The sequence below is a fragment of the Euprymna scolopes genome, chromosome 14 (assembly GCF_053919585.1).
Source record: "Euprymna scolopes isolate OS-2025 chromosome 14, ASM5391958v1, whole genome shotgun sequence".
Taxonomy (NCBI): domain Eukaryota; kingdom Metazoa; phylum Mollusca; class Cephalopoda; order Sepiida; family Sepiolidae; genus Euprymna; species Euprymna scolopes.
In genome coordinates this window covers 5,932,816-5,959,461 of record NC_136495.1, presented here as the reverse complement: position 1 = coordinate 5,959,461, position 26,646 = coordinate 5,932,816, and the positions used below count along the sequence as shown (strand labels likewise).

At 34.1% G+C, this 26,646-nt stretch overlaps 1 protein-coding gene and 1 long non-coding RNA gene across 45 annotated transcripts in view; one reads left to right on the top strand and one right to left on the bottom strand.

The window, feature by feature from the left end:
* The window catches only part of LOC145292850 (uncharacterized), a 200,518-nt gene that overhangs the window by 6,596 nt on the left and 167,276 nt on the right, over positions 1 to 26,646 (top strand). The window lies entirely within an intron of this gene.
* Positions 6,643 to 26,646, bottom strand: part of LOC145292853 (uncharacterized) — a 62,409-nt gene continuing 42,405 nt past the window's right edge. The window contains exon 2 of the long non-coding RNA XR_013869609.1: positions 6,643 to 6,868. This is a non-coding gene — a long non-coding RNA (uncharacterized LOC145292853). The remainder of the gene's footprint in view (positions 6,869 to 26,646) is intronic.

Below are 26,646 nucleotides of genomic sequence, written 5' to 3'. Positions count from 1 at the left end.
TTTATTGATACAAAAATTTTGACTGCATATGCAAATACATTTTAACAACGTATATACCGTTCACTGGACAAAACAGGGGAGGGTAGAGCGGTAGTCTTCGATATATCTAAGGCTTTTGACAGGGTATGGCACGATGGCCTTCTAAGGAAAATTAGATCATATGGTATCACTGGAAGAATACAGTGTAATTAAATCCTTCTTAGATAAGGGAAAAATCCAAGTTGTCCTCGACGGTCGTACATCTAAACAATATGATATAAATGCGGGAGTACCTCAAGGGTCTATCCTTGGACCTTTATTATTCTTGATATTCATAAATGACCTCCCTAATAAAATTGTTTCGGAGATGGGTATATTTGCTGATTACAACACTCTCTATAATAGGCACGAGGGGATTCTAAGGAAATGGCAGAAACATTAGAGGATGACCTCCAATCTGTAGTGGAATGGGGACAAAAATGGATGGTCACTTTCAATGCTGCCAAGACTAAGCTTGTTTCCTTTAATAACTACAAGAAACCTTTTCTACCCCCAATAGCAATGGCCAAGAACACATTACCTCAAAAGTATTTCCTTTAAACTCCTTGGCCTAATGTTTACAGGGAACATGAACTGGAATTGAGAATATTGCCAAAGCTGCTGTAAAGAAGGTGGGCTCTCTCTATCGTGCTAGAAAACTACTTGCGCCTGAAGGTATCCTGTACCTCTATAAGGCCACCATCGCCCATGTATGGAGTACTGTTGTCACATTTCGGTTGGTGCAACCTGATAGGTCCTGAACTGTCATCTAAGCTCGAGCCCCTGTCCCATCGACGAAATGTTGCATCCCTCTGCCTGTTCTACAATGTTCAATGGTGAATGCTCTGACTAACTACAAGCACTTGTACCTCCTCGACGTGACAAGCAACTAAGTCTCACCCCTTTACAGTAGAGATCCCAAGGTGTAAGAAAGCCTTTTACTCCAATAGTTTCTTCCCTAGAACTGTATGACTTTGGAACTCCCTTCCGGGATTCTGCTTTCCCAACTGTACTGACATGCAGAAGTTCAAGTGTAATGTGAACAAACATCTTGCTACTCATCTCCCTTTATAATATCCCTGCAACTTATATCCCCGATAGTAGCCCCTTACTTCAAAGTGCCACTGTGCCTTGTTTGGGGTGAAAATTAATTTAAAAAAAAAAAAAAAAATCTTACAAAGCCGAGTTTTTTTCAAGCCAATTTTTTTTTTTTTTTTTACGAAGAAGTCACCACTTATCAAGGCCTGGAGGTTACTCAAGGATAAGGATTAATGAGTGTACGGTAGTCAATGGGGAAAATATTGTAGTAATCGTTAGAAGTGGAAATTTTGTAAAGTGGATTACATCTCGTCAAGAATTTGTTTACGTTCGACTTGAAAACGATCATATTTTAGTCAGCTGGAAAGCAGGCAAACGGAAGAGTTCCACAGGCGTGCAGTTCTAAGAAAGAAACTTTGTTCATGGAATACACGTTCAAGTTTAGGCACAGATAAAGAGTGGGGGAAATTATTGATAGTGGTTTCAAACAGACTAGTGTTTTTTCATGAAAGTTTGGCAAGGGTGAGGGGCTATATGGAAAAAAATTGTCAAAGAAAATACTCGGATGTACAGATGTAACAGATAAATGGAGTAATAGAAATTCCTTTTGCTTTGATTTTTTTTTTTTTAGAAATCATTTTTTTTCTTTCAAACTATTTGGAACCAAAATTAACTTTGGACCCAAAGTTACAGATAAGAGTAAGATAAAGAATGTCTGTCTGCTTCTCAAATGTCAGTTCGGATTTTATGTGTGCAAATATATTTTTCTAAATTATTCCATTTTCAAACAGAATATGTTCTTCAGTTTTGATGTGTATAAGCATACATGATGATATTAGGTTGGTGCAAAAGTAATGTCGTTTTTTTGTCGTTTAACTATATATACAAAAACGACATTATTTTTGCACCAACCAAATAGTTTAAAGATGATTTGTAAAAATACAGAACTTTTACATACCAATCCGATCGCAATGCTAAATTGATTGCACAGGAATTTGAAAATAACTACTGTTATTTAGTAGCATTTGCTGTAATGAAAACCTGCTGCCAAAGCACGCGCGCGCACGCACACACGCACACACACACACACACACACACACACACAAACAATGGGACAACTAAAAGAAACAACCCTAGTTGAAGTCAGTACTCATAATTATGCTGGTTTAAACAGCTGAGAGAGAGACTATAACTAAATACCAAGGTATTATGTACGACAAGAAATGAAACTGGAATTTTAGGAAGATTTCCATTCTCATAATCATAGGAGCTACCAGGTTCATAAAGATAATTTTAAAAATTACCTGGCGAATATACCCGGTGAATCAAGTACAAGAGATTAAAACATGTGCTTAAAAGTATGGTTAGAATCTAAAAAAGATCTCTGGGTTGAAATAGCAGGAAATATCTGGCATCTAGTAAGAGGCCCAATCCCCAGCAAAAGCAAAAAAATAATTGTTGGAAAAAGGTGTGTGTATCTCTCTCTCTCTCTCTCTCTCTCTCTCTCTCTCTCTCTCTCTAACAAAATACTTTTACCAAACGTATTTAGAAATGAGTACGTTTTTAACTCTCATCCATATACGTATGTATTCTTACATCCGCATATTCACATATGTAAAATCGTACACTTACGCGCATATATTGCTATAAAGCAACTATATGCACATACATTTATATACGTAGGCAAAATATTTATCCAAAATGCAACTATGCATACATCAATGTAAATATAGCTACAACCGGTTTTCTGCATGCACCCACATTTACAAACATTATTAAACACACACATACACACAGATGTGCATGTTCTGCCACACAGCAGTAAAGAGTGTGAGTCACCTGACATCCAACAGTAAGGTTTTGATGATGGACAGCTATTATCCAATGCGACATATATATATACGGCACGATCACGTTGACACCCTAGTTCTCGCCAGATCACCAAAGTTAAGTAATGTTGAGGCTGGCCATTACTATATGGGTGACCATTTGGGAAGGCTAGATGCTGTATGTACCGCGCAGAGTCATAGAAATTTCCAGATTGGTATCTGGGGGCGCATTAATTCACTGGGAGAGATGCACCCTCCGTCTCCATTAAGACATGCATCTTGGAGAAGGAAACTCTGTAAAAACCTGCGATCTATTGTATACTCTGTCCTGTGACGGTCATCTGCACCGATAAAGGTCAGCAGTAATACCAAAAAGTGTGGTTGGTTCTACACAAAGCCTTCACCACTATAAACAAATCATCTGTGTGGATTTCTAAGCAACTTAGTAGTTGTGGTGTAAGCTCATACGTCGAAATCGACGGGAGAGTCACTGAATGGTTTTGAACTGAAATAGATTCTTTATTTTTTAAGAATATCTTTCTTTAATTTTAACACAAGTCATTGTGAAACTTTTTAAAGAAAACCTGCAAAATTCAAACAATCTTTAATGATGAAAAATAACGTCTTTTAAATGTTGCCCATTTTCAGCTTAGCATCTTTGTGCTCTTTCCAAAATATTATTCATGACAGATTGCAGAATCTCTGCATTGGGATTTAACTCCCTTATTTTGTTCCTGATGTTTTCCTTCAATACTTGCAGAGTTTGGGGTTTGACATTTGGAGGTCCATGAGCTCGTGAAATGAAATAAGGGAGTGAAATCACAATCCAGAGAATGTTTTGGAAAGAACACAAGTATGCAAAACTAAAAATTACAACATTTAAAAGACAAAATTTTTCATAAAGCTTTTAATTTTGCATTTTTTTTTTTTTTTTTTTTTTTTTTTTTAATGAGTTTCCCAATGTCTTAGTCGGATTGTCTTAAAATAAGATGGTGAGTGAGGTTCACCTGGCTTGAATAGGGGATCATTTGATCTGCAGTCAAATGCTCTACCAGTGAGTTATATCTTCAGATGACAAATCTGTGTTTTTTTCTGTTTTTGTTTTTTTTTAAGAAATGATTTGCCGAGATTTTATTATTTCCCTTGGTGGGTGTAACATAAAATATTCCCCCTGTAAACATTCTTTTTTTTTATCTAAGACTATTTTTAAGATTGGGTTTCTTTTGGGTTTTTTATACTTATTGCATGAATTTTCATACAAACTTTTCCAAGAACATTGCCAAATATAAACTTACTCTTGTGTGAGATTTACAAAAGATTCTCAGCTGTTTTGGAACCTATGAGGAAGGAACTCACACACACACACACAATGAGTTTTATATAATAGTAGAGCTATACAGAGTGAGCCAAAAGTAGAAAATGTTTGACCAAACAAAGAAGGTAGACTTGAAAACTGTAAATTAATAAAGAAAATAATTTTAGCACTTGTGTGTGTTTTGTGCTTTTTTTTATTGACGCTTCACCCCCAAACAAACATTTAATTTTCATTAATATAATTATCTTATTACATATAATTGTACATATATGTGATCTCTAAATAAACGTTTTTGCACTGCCCATCTACTTTTGGCTCATCCTGTATATACTTTTACGAACTGAAGATGGTATACTTATCCGAAGTAGACATCCGCTTATGCAAATACACCCATGCATGGTGCAACGGTACATGCATGAACAAAAAATCTTGCAAACACTAATGTAACATACTAATAGGTATACACATACACACAAAGAAATACAATTAATTAGTTAGTACTACCAGGCGTTTCCCAGAAACTTTGCATAAATTTAAAGAACAAAAGAAACGATTATTAATTTAAAATCGAAATAGAGAAAAAGTAAATATAAAACTAGCAAGATCTGTGCACGGGCAATGCCAGGAGGAAAACGAGGAAACTCATGAAACTCCTGCTTCCACCTAATGACTTTTTTTATAAATCACAACTTATCAAGGACAAAAACCACTTGAGAATAAGTGTTAATGAGATTTGTCAGTTTAATAAAGACTACTTGGAAATGATTGAAAGTGACTTATAGACTGAATAAATTTTGATATAACAACGGTTTTTGACAAATGTTTGACATCGGATTTAAAGATGTTGTATGCAAGGAAGCAATCCCATGATAACGTGTTACGCAGATTGGAAGTCCTTTGAAAGAAACTTATTGGTGGAAACTCTAACTATAGACACACAGGAAGAACAGAGCGTTTTCCTTTTTGTTTTTGTGGTAATGGGACGAGTTCTTGCTGTGAATGACTAAACATTAAAGTTCAGTTGAGCACCTTCCACAAAAATAATGATAGGATATCCTCCTAGCAATGCCTCTCATCCCGAAAGGGAACAATAGAAAATAGAAGAGATCACTTTATATAAGATTACAGTTCATAATCTGTCGAGGCAAAAAGAGGGGGGGGGAGTCTGAGTGGAAACTGCCCAGATGTGGCAGCAGTACTTCATCTTCAAATTTGAATCTTGTAAAGAGTCAGTGCTTATTTAGAATTACACTTATTTAAAAATAAATAAAAAAAAAAAAAATTAAAACTAGAGAAAAATTTATGATATACGTACTTGCATGGCATAGAGATGTCATGTTCCAAAAATCACATAAATTGATCAAGTAGTTTTTGTTTTAACTAAGAAAAATAACAATTTACAATTTAGCAATTTTGATATGAAACGTATCATTATAATGCTGTTTTTATCTCGATAGTTCAAATTTAGTTGTCTTATTTATTCAACATGGCTGATAAAAATCCTACGTCTCGCTTCATTATAAAATTGGATTTTTTTAGTTAAAAAACAAAACTACTTGATTGATGTATTTTTTTTTAATATGTGTAATTTTAAATCTACATTAAAATGTCAACTACTTTCTGGAGTGCTAGAATAACACAACCGCTCCCCCCCTTCCTCCCAAACAACCTGAGCAACAGATCGGATCTCATTTTAGATTTGGAGTGAAAGTCAGTCCTAGGAGCTTGTTGAAACATGTCTTAAAGAAATAACCATTTATTTTGACTGGAGCAAAAAAAGAAAAAGGGATCCGAGCATTGGTGCTAAAAGGAGTTTGGTTTTAGTTGTTAAAATTAATAAGCCCTCATTTCTCGTTGCGTCACGTGCTGCAGAAGAGAATCAACAATGCTTTTATTTGTATAAATACAAGGTGGAACAATAAGTGTTGCCCCAAAGAAAACTACAGTTTTATTCTAAAACTTTTATTGGAAAAAAATCAGTGCAGGTCCCTTGATTATGTAGTAGAGCTGACACCTATTCAATGTAGCCACCTTCAGCTTCAATCACAACCTCGATACTGGTCTGGAACTGGGAGCATGCCTTTTCCACAAGTGCCGACAGGAGCTTGTGGAAAACACTCAGATGATAGCGGTGATCAGGCTGGCTTTGGTGTTGTGAGAAGTCATGTTAGTGATGTTCTCGGTGTATGACTAAACGAAGATCCAGGTCCAGGGAAGAGGAGGGGCATTGAGAGAAGAGTACAAAGTCGTAGCACTCCTTCTGAAGCCAAACCTCTTCAGACTTGTGGGCTGGCGCTGAGTCCTGCTGCCACATCCAGGATTTGCCAACGGCCACCTGATTGCACCGGGAGATCACCGCACTCTTCAGTATATCCAGGTACACTTTGGTGTTTACTTTCAAGCCGACTTCGAAGATGTGAGGTGGCATGATGTGGTCTTCACTTGAAACCACACTAAAGACCATAACCGTGGCTGGAAACTTTGTTTTCATCACCCTGGGCATGTACCTGTTATTCGTGGCAATTCAGTAATGCATTTAAGGGGTGCTGGCAATGGTTTGGATCAATAAAGTTATACAGCGGCGCATCTCCAATCTCGCTCGTTGAACATTGTGCCCCTTTCAAGATGCTTTTGGGATTTGCACACAACTGGCCAACTAGTAGATGGTCTGCAACACAAAAAGAAAACCGGTTTTTATTAAACAGAAATGGAATCCTATCGTCTTTTCTAGGGCGACAATTTTATCATTCCACACTATTCATCTCATTGTTTGCTAATTTACAAATGAACATTTAAACTCCTCGGCTTAACGTTCACGGAACATGAATTGGAACAGATACATAGAGGGCATTGCCAAGGCTGCTTCAAAAAAGATGGCTTCTCTCTACCATGCTAGAAAGTTACATACACCTGAGTATCCTATACCTCTACAAAGCCACCAGTCACCCATGTATGGAGTATTGTTGCCATATTTGAGCTGGTACATCTACTACTAGTCTTTCACTCTTAGACAGTGTTCAACAGTGAGTCGCCAACCTAATAGGTTCTGCTCAGCTAAGCTTCAACCACTGTCCCATCAATGAAATGTTGCATCCCTCTGCCTGTTGTACAAGTATTTTAATGATAGGTTCTCCGAACTACAAGCCCTTGTGCACCCCCCCCCCAATGTAAATACCTGCCACCTGACAAACCTGACAAGCAGCAACCCCTACACAGTAGAGATCCCCAGATGTAAGAAAACCTTCTTCTCTAATAGTTTTTTCCCCAGAACTGCTAAACTTTGGAATTCCCATCTGGGTTCCTACTTTCCTGACTGTAATGACATACAGAAGTTCAAGTGTAAAGACATCTTGCTGCTACACTCCCTGCATAGGGTCCCTGCAATTTATGCCCTAGATAGTAACCCTCCCCCCCCCCACATCAAGGTGGCACTATGCATTGTTTGGCGTGAAAATGCAATAATAAAAAATGAACATGTAAACGCTCTTATTTTATAAGTAATGAGCAATATGTTTTGCTTTTGTGGTTTTAAATGCGGCCATTGCAAATAGTACACAAACACTGGAAGAAGGGTACTATTTTATAGAAATACAATTATTTATGAATAGACTATATTTTATAGGTATTATTTTTTTAAAGAAAATCTGTATTTAGAAGAGTAAGCAAATAATCTGTGCAAAACACTTTGGATATGAAATTAAAAAAAAAAAATAACTAAAAACATTCCCATGCCACACCTACACTAATTGCCATAGTCATCAACTGTTAAGAACTGTTATTCATTAGCTTGAAATGGTGCAAGAAAAACTCTCACGTAGAATGCAAGTAACTTATTCTATAATGGATATGCATCTTCTCTTTTTTAAGTAAACCAAACGAATACAACCTCTCCTTGTGAAAGAACAGAAAATGGAAAGTATAGTTAATAAGAAAAATTAAAAACAAAGAAATTTAGGGGACGTTTGACTATGGATACTCAAAAATGCTGATAGCTGTAGTGAATTATACAAACTGGGTTGACTGTGTTTTGTGCAAAACTGACTGCAATTGGACTTTTACCATATTTCTTTTACTATGTTCCGATGCAAAGAATGAGGATTTGTTATTTGGGGTTAATTACTCCTGTATTGAAATTACTAAGAAAACAAGATAGTTGAGCAATCTGTACAAAACTAAAATGTATTTTCTGAGAACAGGTACCAATAAACTACTGAAACGCATACAAAGCAGAATTCTATATGTAGTTGTTTTTTTACAGAGCTATGTTGGTCGAAGAAATAGAAAAATCTAACTTTAATTTCACTTGAATGTCGTTATGATTGCCGGTAATCGTATAATTTGTTCCTTGCTAATGGATAGCTTCATTGCAGGGTTCGAATTCCACAACTAGTGGCAATCATAACTTCCAGCACTGATTATTCTGGAAGGATGAAACCCTAGTGTCTGTAGGTATTATCTATATATATATATATATATATATATACCATAAGTATAAATAAAAGCTGTAAATCAGAAATTTACATGTACAAATTTATTTTTAACAGAATACCTCCAATAAAAAAGGGGGGGGTAGTGAAATATCCTTATTCCGCAGAGTTTCAAAGAATGTAGTGTTCGTCTCATCAGAGGATAAAAACTGGTTACTGTGTGTGTGTGTGTGTATATATATATATATATATATATATATATATATATATATATATATATATATATATATATATTAGCGCAGAGATAGAATCTGTTGATTTTAGCATTTTATGATGGTGGTCATAGAACGTATAATTATGCTTGTAAAATAATGTTTGCCTATAAAAATAAAATAGTGTTTGTAGCATAATTTTTATAAAAATGTATAAAATTTGTCAGGGGGTGTAAACAAACAAGGAAGGGGGGGGGGAGAAAAATTCCAAACCGGTCTGGTTGAATCTAAGATTACTTGGTTGGGATAATATAAACATTGATACATTTATTGGCCTGAAGCATACGTTTGCATTTACTTAGTAAACTTCCCCTATTAATTACATGATATATATAGTAATAGTATTAATTACATGATATATATAGTAATAGTATTAATTACATGATATATATATAGTAATAGTATTTATTACATGATATATATAGTAATAGTATTAATTACATGATATATATAGTAATAGTATTAATTTTAAATAGTGAAACACAGGATAACTAGGTTTTGTTTTTGTTCTATTTCGATTTACCTAAAACCAGTTTTAATAAATACGAACATTAATTGCATAATATTTTTTTATCAAATATTCACTTATACGATCTAATTAAAAAGCAAATTCATTGTTTGGAGGTAATTAATCATTGTAGTTCATCCAAGGAATAATATCTTGCAGTTTCTCAATACAATAACAAATTTTCATTTCATTCAATCAAAGCAAGACAAATCATTTTCGTTTAATTTAATCGAATCAATAGCAATCATATACTAATTAACATTTCAGTTTTTTAATTTATGAAAAAAAATTGTTTTTATGAATATAAATCTTTTCTATTTGAAAAATCATAGAATATGAAAAGCATAAGTTCTGTCAATAGCATTACTGTATACTTTTTTTTTTTTCTTATTGAAGTTTTGTAGACTCCTCCCATTTTGTCAGGGTTATCATGACCTGCTAATGGTTGTTACTACTCTTGGTATTCCCCGGAAGTGCTGCTACTAAAATTTGACCGGCCAGCATGGCTAATAATAAAAAAAATATGCCATTGCCAACCTTTCTGTGTGATAGGGGTATGCGATGACTTTCTCTTACGTTTCTTTGCCAAATCAGCAAATATGATGTATCATTGATTTGTGCCTCAAAGTATAATTTAAGAAATTGAACCATCTACCCTCTCCTGACGTCATCTTGTTACTTTGAACAAAGCAATTATTGTAAAACGTAAATATTAACAATATATAATACTGTTACATATGTTAAAAATTGAATGTTTCATGGCAGCAACAATCCTCTTAATTTAATGCAGCTTAACACTTTATTGCAGTTGCACAGTATTACCGATACTTACACTAACTGCTAATAAATTGTTTGTCTAGTACGTATATATTGTAAGCCTTGAGTTTAATAATGAATAGCCGATTCTGACAATTTCTCACTGACATATGTTACAACTTACCCCTTCCCTTCAAGAGAGGAGATAATGCCTGGAATGATGGTCTCATGAGAAAAGACTTGAGCATTGAAATATACAAAATATTGGCTTTTAGATACAGAAGTAATAGTTTCCGCTTCAAATCTTTGTTAGTAATTGTTATATAAACATTAAATAATTTTTAGTCATGGAAAGATTGTTATATAAATTGAACATTTTCTTCTGATTTTACTGTTCTGAATAGCAGAAATTGCACAAGAATATATTTTTTTTAGAAATAACATGTATTCCTTCTGTGTATTCTTGAGCGATACAAATTTTAAAGTAATATAAAAATTGTGTTTACTGTGGAAATCGATTTGCTTATGAAAAAAGAAAAACAATCAATAGTAGCTTTAATTATACAATGATTGCCTATACAGAAGAAAGGAAACGTGAGCCAAGTAAAATTTCTATTTCGTGTGTTGCGGGGGGGGATAAAAAAAATGTCAATCTCAAGACTTGCGATTGAAAACAGGAGCTTTACATCTTCAAGCAGAAGCTTTTCCATCTGACTTATTTTGTTGAAAAGTTTTGCCCCCCTTTGCTCTCCTTCAAAAGTAAATCAAGTATAGCTCATTACATTCCATATAACATATCTATTGCAAATTTCAAAGTTTCTTAATGCATGGGTGCATTTCTAAAGTACATGAGAGGAGGGTCGTTCAGTCTGTTTTGCTCCCCTTAAAATTAAATTTAAGGGAATTGATGTAATTTCTATTGCTAGAGACTACCTTGTTCAGAAGAAATACCAACAGACCTTCATAATCATTTTTGTTCCTATTAAGTCTGCTCTCTTGGGGAGCTGGATTTTTCCCATATTAAAAACTGATCTTATGCAAACAAATTTTTTTTTGTCATTTATGCCCAAAAGACAGACACGGACAAATTTGACTTAAATAAAATTCTTATTTCATTAAGTAATCATTATTAAATAAATATACCATTAAAATGCATCGATTTCATGCAAATCTGAAATATTTGAATTATCAATTGAAAATCTGAGTCTTAAGCAATGTGTTTCAGAATTATTTATACATCTATAAAAGTGAGAATATGTGTGTGTGAAGACGTGTCTCAACCTACATACTCAAAAGATTTTTGATCTACAGACTTGAAATTTGGTATATAGGTTATATAGATGTGTGGAAAACTTTTTAATCGGTTTTTATCCAGTAATAAGGGTTGTTAAGGGGGTCAGAATTGAAAAATTGGTATGTGGGGGGGGGCGTCATTTTTATGTTTGTCAACTGGTTCACATGACAGATTCCTTATGTTTAGAGTAAGTAGGTTTGAAAACTTTTTAAAAGAGCGTGTCAAGCTAGCCTAATGGTTATCATATTTGATTTAGGGTTTGGTTTCGATCTCGGTTCTAGTATTTTTTTTTTTTTTTTTTTTAATAGAAATTTAATGTTGTGTTTAATACTGTGCAATGTCGGCTACATCTTCTAGTTCTGAAAAAAAATTATAAATTTAAAAATCTTTATTTGTGGTTATGAACACATTTTGTGCATATATATATATATATATATATATATATATATATATAAAATCACAGTTGGAAGGGGTCTGGCATTTGGGTCTTGAATTGCAACATGTCGTCATAGGATGACATGATACATAATGTTCCCTACTTATGAATCTGCTAGGAAAATAATGGTTTCCACTTAGCATAAAGCAATATACTAATTGCCCATACCTTACATGGCACAGGTGTATTTGTTTCATTTTTATTTATTTTTTCTTTTACCAAGTTTATTTTTGGTTTTTCATTTCAAGAATCTGAGTTTAATTTTACGTGGTCGCCTTTCATTTGTTGAAACGCATGATGGGATTTTACCAAGCTAATATTGGCAGCTATTGACTACTTCTGTCATGTCTGTAAATATAATCTTTTGTTCACAAAACCATGAAAGTCCAAACAACTTGACCTAAATAAAATCTTTTTCAAACAATAAATAATTGATTAAAATCTTCATGTAGTAATGTCATACAAGTCTGATATATTTGAATTTTCAAAGGATGTTAAAAAGTAGGTTTAATTGACCAACTTGGTTATTTTCTTCAGAATTCTTAAAAAAAAAAAATTCCTAAATTTCTGAGAACCTTGTTTAATTTGTTGAATATATATTATTCAAATTTCATTTTTTAAGGATATAAGCCATTTTGCACTCTTGCATCCCATTAAAATATTAGAATAATCTTTGGGAACTTTTTGCACACATATCTTAGCTAATTGTTCTATATAAATAAAATGGATGTATATATGCGTATATCTGTGTAAATATTTTTAACCGATAAACTTTTAAACTATTGGCCACATAACAATATTAACAGAAAAAAGTAATCCTACCACTAAGCATGGTTTATAACGTGTAAAATCTTTGGATGAATAATGCATATAGAAATATTTCGGCAAGCTGAAATGCAAAATATTCATTTCAACTTGCCGACATATTTCTATTACTTTTACGCATTCGTAGCTTGAACTGGTTTAATTTTAAACTTTTATCTTTCAATAGCTAAATCTTATCAGTACACATAGTTGGGAACACAGCTAGAGCAATAAATGTTTTGGTTTCAATTCTAGATGGTGGCACCAAAATCATTTTGACTTTTTTTAAAACTTTTGAAATCAGTATTTTATATATATATATATATATATATATATATAAGGTCGCTCGAAAGATGGTGGGATCTTTCTACCACTCCAGAAGATATCTCACTACTGATGCAATTCTCTATCTATATAAAAGCCAAGTACGTCCAAGGATGGAATACTGTTGCCATATCTGGGCAAGAGCTGCTAAAACAGCCTATCCTGCCTTGACAGAGTACAAAATAGACTTTGTGGCTTAGTGGGGGATGCCCTTTTCTCTACCCTGCAACCTCTCTCCCACAGAAGAGACGTTGCGCGCCTATCCTTGTTTTATCGTTATTTCCATGGCAGGTGCTCGTCTGAACTCCAATCTCTGGTCCCCCCTCGCCAATCTTTCACGAAAAACACCCGTCTAGCTGAATCCACTGTGAAAAATTTCCCCCACTCTATATCTGTGCCTAAATCAAAACGCGGATTCCATGAACAAAGCTTCTTTCTTAGAACTGCACGCCTGTGGAACTCTGTTCCGTCTGCCTGCTTCTCACCGGACTACAACTTGGATGGCTTAAAGTCCAATGTTAACAAATTCCTAATGAACCACCCCCTTAAGTAAACACTTCATCAAATCTCCACACTAACGTAATGTACTTGCAATAACCCTTATCCCTGAGTGGCTTCTGGGCCTTGATAAGTGGTGATCGCTGTGTAAAAATATATATATATATATATATATATATATATATATATAAAAGGCTATATGTCTGTCTACATATTTAAGCGGTCAAAAATGGCTCAAAATTGAAAAATTTGTTATACTTTTTTTTTTTTTTGCATTCATCTTAGTTTATTTTTGATTTTTTAATTAGTTCATATGCGTCTCAGTGGTAACGTCACCAGCTTTGAATGCTACAATTTTGCTTTTGGTTTCGATTCTAGCTGATGGCATCCAAATACTTTTACTTTTGAAATCTGGACTCTGTGATAATATATACGAAATCTAGACTAATTTAAATGTCATATTTAAGGGTATTTTATGCTCAGACAAAGCCCTCGCACCCCCACCCCCCCGCTAAGGTATATGTTGATTCACTGATTGATATAATTAAGTGAATGATTTTGTGCTACGAAACGGATACTGTCAAGAATTGTGTCAACTGAAATACAAAAATAAAGTGTAAGATGGTCAACAGCATGAAATTTGAAATATAGACTTTTGTCATTTATTCATCATATGCTCTGTAATTACATTGAGCTTCTTAAATAAGGATCGGTATATATAAAAAGGAAATATTTCCCCAGAAATATATACATATATATGGGGGAGTTATAAGAGGAGACTTATCGAGATAATGCAAAGCTCAACAAATTGTTTTGGAGTTTGTATCGAGGATCAATAAAATAAGAAACCGACAATATAAAAATATGTACTAATACTAGAAGATTTGGTAGAAACGAATATAAAAAAACAATGTACCAAAATTTTAATATGCTGAAATAGCTTTTTTGATAAGAAAAATAAACATTTGGATCTTGGAATGTAGCTATACTGTTATTCTTTTATGTTTTGTTAAACTATGTTAAACTAAAATTGAGCTAAGCAGAAAGGATTGGTATACACAAAGAGTGAAATATAATTGAAAAAACATTTAACAAAAACAAAAAAAAAAGGAAAAAGATATATTTATTAAAACAAACATTGTAAAAAAAAAAAATGACACGGCTTTTCTTTAATTGTGCCTGTTTTGATTTTCCTTTAAAAGGTTCTAGAAATATAACAAACGTTTTTGATCCGGTGTCAAATCATCTTTAGGTGAAGGACAAATTTGCTATTGATTATTATATTGTATTCAATATACATAATTATGATTTCAAATTTTCTAACCCTAACCAGACTAATGCATATAGCTTTATTCAATAAAGATGATACATTGATTAGGAGTGGAGGATAGATAAGAACTTCCTAATTGATGGATCGTAATTATTGAATAAATCTATATACATTAGTATATATTTTTATATGGGCATGTTATTTTATTGATACTATATATATATATATCTTTTCAATTTGTCTTTACATAAGCAGTAATTTGTTGCTACACAGTCATGAACATGTTTCGGTCTTCTAGTATTTAGTAACTAGAGACATCTTCAGGCAACGCTTATTCAAAAGCGTAATTTTTCTTTGGAAAATAAGTTTTTGCCTGAAGATGTCTCTAGTTACTAAATACTAGAAGACCGAAACATGCTCATGACTGTGTAGCAACAATTTATGTAAAGACAAATTGAAAGTGTAACTTGCTCTACTTCCGTATTGAGCACTCTTGTATTAACCTCGTTATATTTCACTGGTTACCCTACCTTTGAAAAATAGCAACCTCAAATTATATATAGCGGTAGCTGAATGGATATGGTCCTTGCTAATGAAGCCAGAGATAAATTCAGTCGCCGGGTTCGAATCTATCGACTGGTGTTAATCGTGATACCCTGCACTGAAGATTCCCGAAAGGATGAAACACTAGTGTTTGTAGATGTTTAATAATTATTACAGTAAAATAATTATGTCAACACGTTTAAGAAACTCGTTTCTTATCGTTGAACACTTTCAGTTGAATTAAAAAAAAGTCGTTCGATTTAGCTGTTATGCGCAGATCGTCATATAATGATTAGATCACTCTGACTGACGTTAAAAACATTTAATGAAATGTTTAAAATTCAACAGCATTTCTCGTGGTTCACGGTAGCCGAATGGATAAGGTCCTTACTAATGAAGCCAGAGATGGCTTCTGTCGCCAGGGTCGAATCTATCGACTGGTGTTAATCCTCACACCCTGTACTGAAGATTCCTGAAAGGATGAAACGCTAGTATCTGTTGTTGGTATTTAATAATAAATAATTATATATTCTAGTATCAATAAAATATATATGTTCAATAGAGAATTGGCTCTGTAATAAACAAATATGAAACCTGCATGCATTAAAATACATTTAAGCATATTTTAAGTTCGGGCACCCCTTCAACCACTAGTATTATACTAAACGTTTGTTTCTTTAAGGCATTTTCCTTTGCATTTTAATTACGCAAACTACATGGGTTGAGGATGGAATTGTTTGAAAAAAATTTGAAAATTTATTTCATTCTACTAATTAGCAGTAATTTGTAATTAATTTACAAAGTGACTCATTTCTGAAGTTTTTGTTTATCCCATTTCGTTTTCATCTTACTGTAGCTTATTGAATATTCCCCCCCCCTCTTCTCTCTTTTTTTTTTTTTTTTTTTTTTGCTTTGCACCCCCCCCCCCCCGATTCAAACAATCTAACTGAAAATGTTACCGAATAGGTAACATTTTTTTCTCATATGAAGAGTACAGCCTCTTTTTTTTTTTTTTTTTTTTTTTTTTTTTTTCAAACTTAAAATGTTGAAGAGCTACAAAAACTAGAGTGGTACCATTAAAATGAGCGACCTACTGTGCTCCAGAATTTATTTTTCTACATGGTCATAGTCATTCTCAACATACTTTTCCTTCAAAGGAATTCAATGATACATCCCTGCTTCTGACAAGGGTTGCTGTCTTAGATTCTCACACCGTCAATATCTGCAACAGTGAGATGAACTTTTAGATCATTGATGTATTACTTCAGTTATCATAATGCAATTTGCAATTCCCTCTGATCCCTTCGGGCAGAATTAAAAAAAAAATAAATAAATAAAAATAAAAAAATAGGAGGCATTGCTTATGGAACGTCCTTCGTATATACTTTCAAAAAGTAAATTCATCTTTATATGGAACTAGCCTGGGTGCCCAGCATTTCCTGGCTGTTTGTAGGTGTGTGTTGAGCAAAAAAAAGTTGTAGTAGGCAGGCAGGCTCGAACCCATACCACAAAGGGAGGAAAAGAACGTGAAAAAGAAATGTGACATGTTAGCTGTTGCACACATCGCCAAACCGGAAATGATGTAGGTTTAAATTAAGGCTAGACAATCGAAAAGGTGATGACTTTCGAAAATATTGGCCAAAAAAAAAAAAAAACTCCTTCCTGTAGAAAAGTGCCCAGTTGAGGGTGAAGGAATTAATATTTTTAGCCAATTTTTCGATATTTGTCGTCCAAAGGGTTGAGCTTCAAAATGATACAGATCTCATGAAAATCCATTGCCTCTCTCGAATGCTTTTGCAAGACAGATATACATACATGCATTTAAACAGATAGGTGAGATTTATATTATAGATTAGCAGGGGTACCCAGCATTGCTTGGGACCAAAGTGTAACATATTTCTATTAAAACTTCTCTTTATCTTTCCTCCTTCTCCTACCTCCCTTTCTCTTCTACCGAGCCCATTCCTCTCTTTATATAAATTCCTTTGTATGAATTCCTTGATATAAATTCATTGAAGAATGAGTCCAGATCAGATAAAAATTCAGAATTACTTCCCTTTAGTTGAAATAACTGAGACACATACAATCTCCTGACAAAATCTGTGCCAGTTTAGGGTAAAAATTTTCGATAGTATTTATCCAGGCAACACTGAGAAAGAATATATCAGCTTTGTGGGTATTTGTTTTGTAGTTTTTGGACTTTTAGCTGGATGTACAAGCACACATACACACAGACAACTGCCTTTTATATAATAGATTTAGAAAGTGACCTCATGATGGCCTGCTTGAAACGATTCCAACAAATTTTATAAAGGTTAGAAAAATTATAAATAGAAATGAGCAAAAAGATAAAACTATAAAGTACATTTATTGTTGAAGATTATTGAGGAGACTTGTTGCCACATGATTTACATGTGGAAGCTAAACGTTTTATGATTTGCTCATTAATAAGCTTGACTGCCCAGGTGATATATTGCTTTCACCACTGCTGCCACATCTGAATAAATGCTGCTTAGGACACTTTCTTGCCTCGAGTACAAAATCAACTTCACAATCTAGTGGGAAAGTTCTCTACTGTTTTCCAGAAGAGGCATTATTATCCCTATCCTTACTTCCATAGAAGATGCTTGACTGAGTTCCAATCTTTGGTGCCTCCTCATAATACATTTGCAGCAAGAGCTTGTCTTCGACCACAATAGAAAAGAACTTTACTTTCTTCCTCTACATATTTAGTATTGGGCATGATTACCATGAATAGTTTATTTTCAAGGACGTTGCATCTCTGGAACACGTTGCCATGGCACTACTTCCTTACAAATCACAACATGATCTTCTTTAAATACAATGTCGACAAATACTTGCCATAAGCCATGCTCATAATTAATCCATTTTCGTCTATTTCATTCATTTTCAATCCTTTTATAATATTCTTCATCATTCAACTGACAACCCATCCATCTCATTGATCCTTACTCTTCAACTTTTGGCTTTAGAAGTAGTGACTCATAAATATAAAAAAAATCTGAGATGGACTGGCATGCATAATGAATTTTGTCAAAAACAGTTAACCCTTTATGACCTGAATTATGATGTAGATGATTAAAACAATATTTATTGCTTATTTTAGTTAGTTTAAAGGGTAAATGATACTATGATTGTCTTTAAGCTGGAAAAATTATGAAGTTCAATAGTTAAACTACCACTGAAAATTTTTGCATTTCATAAACTTAAGTTGATTATTAGCCATAGTGATTGAAAAAAAAGTGAGTTTATGACAAACAAAATCCTCCACTCTCAAAGACAGATGGCGGCATACTGAATGTAAGCAATGGACAGTTGCAATCTGGAAGTATCTGGTATCTACTCAGATGCTTAGCTAATAAGTGCTCACTTTATTTATGCCGTTATATTCATTATATTCAATGTTATGATTTAATTTGTTGTTAAGAGTTATCCCCCTGGGGATTGACATTCATAATAAAAGCGCCCTCTGTTTCATTTTCCCGCTCGATCCTTTCAAGAGCGTACGTGTATTTTACAGTTAATAAAACCTTTCTAAAAGGCAATTCTTTACCTACTGATACTATTCACTTCAATTTTATTAACTGTAAAAAAAAAAAAATAATGGATCGAATCTTACGTCCCGACAGATTCGAGGTGGAACCTACATGCCCTAATTCCGAAAAATCCTATAGGCATTGGAAATTAACCCTCCAGAATTATATCCGCTCACATAATAACGGATTAATCGAAAACACTTCAGATAATTTCTTTGCCTTGATCAATTGTATTTCAGCCTCTGTTTTCGATTTAATAAGCGATAAAACCGACTACGATAGTGCATTAAGAACATTGGACGCCGCTTATTTAAAACCTGAAAATATTGTTTATAATAGATATCGATTGATGACGACGAAGCAACAAACAACACAAAATATAGATGCCTTCATACTACAATTGGAAATGCTTGCCAAAACATGTAACTTCGAAGCGGTTTCTGCTGAAGAAAACAAAAATCAATACATTCGGGAAGCTTTCATCGGCGGAATTTCTTCTTCGTCCATCCGACAACGACTGTTAGAAAAACCCATCCTGACTTTACAAGACACATATGCCACGGCCAGATCTCTTGAACAAGCAGAAAAGCATTCGATAAGCTACGCAAATAACTTTACTGTAGCAGCTACAAATAATCCTTCGGGCTACAATCGTATAGCTGTGACTAAAGAAAATATGCATCCACAAGGGGTTTGTTTTTTCTGTGGAAAATCACGTCATCCTCGATATTTATGTCCTGCACGAAACGCCGAATGTAAAAAATGCAAAAAAAATGGTCATTGGGCTTAAGTGTGTAAATCTTCTATTTCTAACACTCATACTGCTGTTCTTCATGACGACTCTGACTACCCCTCACCTTCTCTATCCTGACTAGGAACTAACTCCAAAGATGTCACATTCACTCAATGCCAAATTAACGGGCACTTCGTGAACGCTATGGTGGACTCCGGCAGTGTAAAAACATTCATTAATGAAAATACTGCTAAAAAACTTAAACTCTTCACAATACCTAAAAACAAAACTATAGCTCTGGCTGCTTCCGATCAACATGCTAAAATAACTGGCGAAGCTGTCGTGGATTTAATACTGAAAGATAAAACCCATTCTGGAATAACAATTGAAATCATTGAAAACCTTTTCATTGATTTAATAATCGGAAAAGATATTTTAAAAAAATATAAAAAAGTAACACTTAAATTCGACGGTCCTAGAGACAAACTTATAATTGGAGCTATAAACACGAATAATTTTTTTCCTACCATAAACGTTCCACCCCCTCCTCTCTTTTCTAATCTTTCTCCTCATACTACTCCTATTGCGACAAAATCCCGACGTTACACTTTTGCCGCCAACAAATTCATAAAAGAAGAGACTGCTAGAATGTTGAAAGAAGGCATAATTGAACCTTCGATATCTCCGTGGCGAGCGCAAGTTCTTGTAACTTCGAATGAGAATCATAAGAAAAGAATGGTAGTCGACTACAGCGATACCATTAATAGATTCACGGAACTAGACGCTTACCCAATGCCTAATATCAATAAGATGGTAGACGACATCGCTCAATATAACATCTTCTCTACTCTCGACCTAAAATCTGCTTATCACCAAATACCTATAAATCATGCTGATCGTAAATTCACTGCGTTTGAAGTAAGTGGCAAACTTTTTCAATTTACTCGTCTTCCTTTTGGCGTCACCAATGGAGTAAGTGCTTTCCAGAGGAGCATAGACTATATTATAGAAAAAGAAAATCTAACCGATACCTTTGTGTATGTTGATAACGTAACTATATGTGGAAAAAATCAAGAAGAACACGATTACAATCTTCAAAAATTCTACAAAATTGCTAAACAATATAACATCACTTTAAATGAAAATAAAAGCATAATTTCTTCTAGTTCTATTACTCTACTCGGCTACACCATAGAAAATAATCAAATAGCTCCCGATTATCAAAGACTAAAACCATTACTCGAAATGCCACCTCCGCTGAATCTTAAATCTCAAAAAAGAATAGTTGGAATGTTTTCCTATTACTGCAAATTCATTAAAAAAATTTCTGATAAAATTTTATTACTAAATCAAAACAAAGAATTTCCACTACCTCCATCTGTATTAAAATCTTTTCAAACATTGAAAAATGATCTAAAAGACGCCACTTTAATAACGGTAGATCCAAATAAAGAATTTGAAGTAGAAACGGACGCTAGTAACTATTGCATTGCTGCAACACTAAATCAAGAAGGTCGTCCTATTGCATTTTTTTCAAGAACTCTCAATACTAACGAAATTAAGCACCATGCAGTAGAAAAAGAGGCAGCCGCTATTGTAGAAGCTCTCCGTAAGTGGCGACATTTTCTACTCGGCAGGCACTTCAAAGTCATCACAGATCAGAAGAGCATCAGCTTCATATTCGACAATAAAAGAAAATCAAAAATTAAGAATGACAAAATATGTCGTTGGCGTATAGAATTATCCCAATACAATTTCACTATAGTTTATCGACCTGGACCTGAAAATATTGCTGCTGACACGTTCTCTTGCATCTCTGCTCTTACTTACAATCTACAAGATCTTCGTGATTTACATAAACAATTATGTCATCCTGGTGTTTCAAGACTAAGCCATTTTATAAGAACGAGGAACCTCCCTTTTACTTTGGATCAAATTAAGAATATTACTGACTCTTGCTCATCCTGTCAATTACTGAAACCCAAATTCGCCAATACCAATGGAGGGACTCTCATTCAAGCCATATTACCTTTTCAACGATTAAATCTTGATTTTAAAGGCCCTCTACCTACTTCTATACATGGCAACAAATATCTACTTACTCTAATTGATGAGTATTCCCGTTTTCCTTTCGCTTTTCCTTGCAGAGATATGACAAGCAAAACCATTATCCACTGTCTAAACAAACTCTTTTCAATTTTTGGTTTGCCTGACATGATACATACTGACCGTGCTTCTGATTTCTTAGCAAGAGAAATAAAGGATTTTTTACAAAAAAAAGGAATTGCTACTTCTAAAACAAGTAGATATCATCCTGAAGGTAATGGACAGATTGAAAAACTCAACGGTACCTTATGGAAGGCCATTCAAACAACATTACATTCTAATCAAATGAAACTACCTTATTGGGAAGACATACTACCGGACGCACTTCATTCAATTAGATCATTACTTTGTACTGCCACTAATATGACTCCCCATGATAGACTATTTAAATATAGTCGTAAATCTGCTTCCGGAATTTCAATTCCTTCTTGGGTTAAACCAGGCCCAATATATATTAGAAACCACACTAAAACAAGTAAACATGACCCTCCTGTAACGCCTGCCACCCTAATAAATGTCAACCCCCACTACGCTTATGTTCAACTACCTTCTGGTACTGAAACCACTGTCAACGTTCGAGACTTAGCTCCAAACTCATCAAATGAAGAAAACTCTAATAATAATCCTACTACTTCAGAGACTTTATTTGAACCTTCTACTAATGAAAACATTGGTCATGAGGAAGACAAAAATCAATCGTCTGATCTTGAAGAAAATCAGATTTCACTAAAAAATAATACTGAAAATCAGCATTCCTGCCAATCTGTGCGGAGGTCGTCCCGAGTTCGACAATTCCCTAGTAAATATAAGGATTTTGTGACTAAATACTGAAAAAACTGCAGTTTGGGTTCATATGTTATTTGTAAATAAAATGATTCTTATGTGATTGTAAAAAAAAAAAAAAAAAAAAAAATTGTCTATAATTAATTACCCCTTACTTGAATACTTTAGGACGGGGAAAATGTTATGATTTAATTTGTTGTTAAGAGTTATCCCCCTTGGGATTGACATTCATAATAAAAGCGCCCTCTGTTTCATTTTCCCGCTCGATCCTTTCAAGAGCGTACGTATATTTTACAGTTAATAAAACTTTCTAAAAGGCAATTCTTTACCTACTGATACTATTCACTTCAATTTACGACTGAACAAATTAGTTGAACAAGATCATAAAGGGTTAAGAGTAAATGTCACGAGTGTAATTAGCTAAACAGGTTTGTCATGTTTACTTGTGTTATTCAAATATTAAAGGCTCTAGCACTAATCTGTGTGTGTAGATGAGTCTGATCATAACTAATTTGAAAACTTATACAAAAGTAGTAACGATACATTTTTATTGCTTTACAAGAGACACAAATCAATTATTGTCTTACCTTCCATCATTAAATTCGCAGAAAACATGAAGGTTGAATATATAATTTTTTTTGTATCTTAAGATCTACATTGTTCTATACTAGCTAGTAAAAAAAAATACTCCACCCTAACCGGTCTAATGTTTGTGTTTCTACTTTTTTTCTTTTTTTTTTTTAACTTTGGAGTCACCTCTTATCAAGGCCCGGAGGTCACTCGAGGATAAGGGTTAATGAATGTAAGGTGGTAGTGAAGTAATCGTTAGTCGTGTAAATTGGATAGCATTTGATTTTTTATGGAGACTGCTGAACAAGAACTTGTTTACATTAGATTTGAAGGCTAACATGTTGTATTCAACTGGGAAGCAGGACAGCGGAACAGTGTTTCGCAGGCGAGGAGTTCTGGGAAAGAAGCTTTGTTCATAGAATCTGCATTTAGATTTAGGTACAGATAGAGAGCGGGGGGGGTCGTTTATAATGGTTGTAGCTAGTTGGGTTTTGCGAAAGTTTGGCAAAAGGGGACTAGAGATTAGTTTAGTCAAGCTCTTTCCATGAAAATAATGATAGAGCAGATACAGGCTCGCAATGTCTCTTCTGTGGGAGAGAGATTGCAGGGAAGAGAAAAGAACATCACCTATTAGGTTTTGAAGCCGATATTTAACTCTCTTAAGGCTGGATAGGGCTCAATGAGCAGCTCCTGTCCAGATGTGGCAATAGTACTCCATTTTAGGGCATATCTGACAGCTATACAGATAGATGATTGGAGTGGTAGTGATACAAGCATTTTTTTCAGTGATCTTGGCACAGATTTGATGTATGTGTTCCATTTCAGATCAGAAAGCTTGTCAATGAAGCTTCCCCAAGAAAAGAGGGTTTTCTATTTTCAATGTTCATGCATCACTATGGGTGTTTATGGCATAATCACATTGCCACACCAATTCTTGTTAGATCATCAAATTTAAGCAATGTTGAGCCTTATCAATACCAGATGGGTGGTCATTTAGGAATACCAGATGCCATACATTAGAGGATGTTGACACCTCTCTGCTAAGGCTGCAATAAACTAATATTGTCCTCTTCCTTGATAGGGATATGCATGCGACTTGGGACTGCTTGTAAATTCCATACTCCCATGAAACTTGCTCCTGGATATGACCTTAAAATATCCAGTGGTGAGACCCCAGCTGCGGGCTTTGGGGAGTGTAGAGCCATCCTTTAATCACCATTGCTCCCAGGTCCACTCTGACCTGGAGTGGTAGTACCTGTTAGGGTCCCAACTATGGGTTAAATAGAAACCGACTTGAAAACAACAAATATATTCTATTAAAAAATCTTTCTTCTAAATCTTTGGATTCAGCATTAAATAACCTGAAAAGGGTTGATATGCCGTAAAACAACCAACCAAACAGCCCATGAAACTTCCTCCTTCAGAGGATGCCAGTTCAACCTGTCTAGGGTGAGTGCCACTTTGGTACAGTATGGGGAATCTATTATTGGTCAAATTCCTTAGTGTGATCTTTGACCCTTTCTGAATGTTTGCACTTGTTGAGTCAGGGGTGCATCTGCAGTTGGATATTTTAACCTTAACACATTTCCATAAAAATAGCATCTGATTGTATGACTCGTAAAATGGTATGTCATGAATATGTGAGCGACTTCATGAAGACTCGTAAAATTAGCAAAAGTGTGCGTGTGATTGGCTGACTTGACATAAAGTTCAGTTGAGTCATTTTTAATTATTTATATCCAACTATAAAGTTAAAGTTTTATTTTTTCTCTCACTGACATTGATACTAAAAACCTACTTTTCTATTTAAAAATTATTAAAACGAACTTCTAAATATACATTGTCATGAATATGCAAGCGACTTCATGAAGGTTAACTAATTTGCATATTCCTTTGAAAAACGAGCATTCATTAATTATTCATTTCTATGGTTTCATATTAGATGATTGGTCTCATTTAACTACCACACTTAGTTCTATTTATCATGCATAACCGAGTAGAATTTAAGATAAAAACATTCTAGTACTTGGACCTAGAGAACACTTTCAATTTGGTTTTTAGCTTGTAAAATTAGCTTCTAAAGGGTTAAAATTAAAAAAAAAAAAAAAAAAAAAAAGTTGATCTTGGCAGAAATAAATCAACTAGCTTCTGAGCATGCGTACATGTCTATTTTAGCTTCAACTCTTAATTTTTAGCCTTTTTTTAATCCATCTGGCGATAAATCAGACAGTAACAATGAAAGCTGGAGTGCTAAATAATGACTAAAGCTGGAACGCTCGGTGTTTTGGTTTCGATTCCAGCTGATAGCATCAAAGTCATTTTAACTTTTGAAATCATTACTATATATATTGGGTACCAAATCAATAGAGAATTTGTTCTATAGTAAAAAAAAAAATATGATAGGTACAGGAATTAAAATATATTTAAACATATTTTGTGACCAGGCGAACCTAGTGGTTTGCTAGTATCCTTGAGAAAAGTATGCATTTCTTCATCCCAACTAGGGGTGGAATGGTAGGATAGAACACCTTGGCTTGCAGACAGAAAACTCAAGTAATGCGACCCACACTTTAGGTACACAATCAAGGCCATTCTTAATGTATGAGAGTATGTAATTTTTTGTTGCTTTACTCGTGGGCAACATTAAATTTCATTAGCATTTTTATCGTTCCTTTGCCTTTTGGCTGGATAAAAATTGTCTCCGTCTAGGATTTCTTCTCCACTCATCAAGGACAGAAAAAGTGAAGTGTAGTATCTGTTCTGATTCTACACTTCAACTTTTCTGTCCTCAATGAGTGGAGAAAAAATCCTTTTAGACTGAGACAATTTTAATTTTGGTTCCTATCCAGAGTGACCCTTTTGGGGCAACTGGATATTTTCCCACATTAAAAATCGACCTTGTGTCTAACTCTGCGTGCGTGGGGAGGCAAGTAAATAGAAGCATTAAATTCCATTTAGCGTTTTTTCTAAGAAAATCAAGATTTCTGGATAAACCTTTAGTTATGACTGACATACCAACAGAAAGGACTTTTATATGGCACAGAGGGGGGGGGGTATAATGCATGAAAGGATATCATGACAATAGAACAGATACTACACTCCCTAATTCGAACATTGAAAAATAGTAAATTAGTCAGAAATAGTAAACTGAACTAAATCCTGATACAATTAGTATAGTTTGGTTTCAGACAGACAGATATCAAATCTCCATTAATAAGAAAACCATTAATTCTCAGGCTAGATTAATATGCCTGCTTTTTTTCCTAGGAAAAATCTGTTTGTAATGTATAATTTATTTATAGTTTTATAGTTATTATCATTCAAACACTACTGTGTTTGAATATATGGTTAAGTGGCAGTTTTAGTCATTTAGAACTGCTTTAAAGCTTCACAGTTCACTCATTTTTCGACCAAATTTCAAACAATTATTAGTTTATAAATTACCTTCTCAGCTATATTGTGAAAAAAAAAATCAATTTTCGTTCAATAAAATAAAAGTTATAATGAATTTACTGGTGTTCAAAATCGTGAAAATTCGTAAGGTTTTTTTTTTTTTTTTTAATAT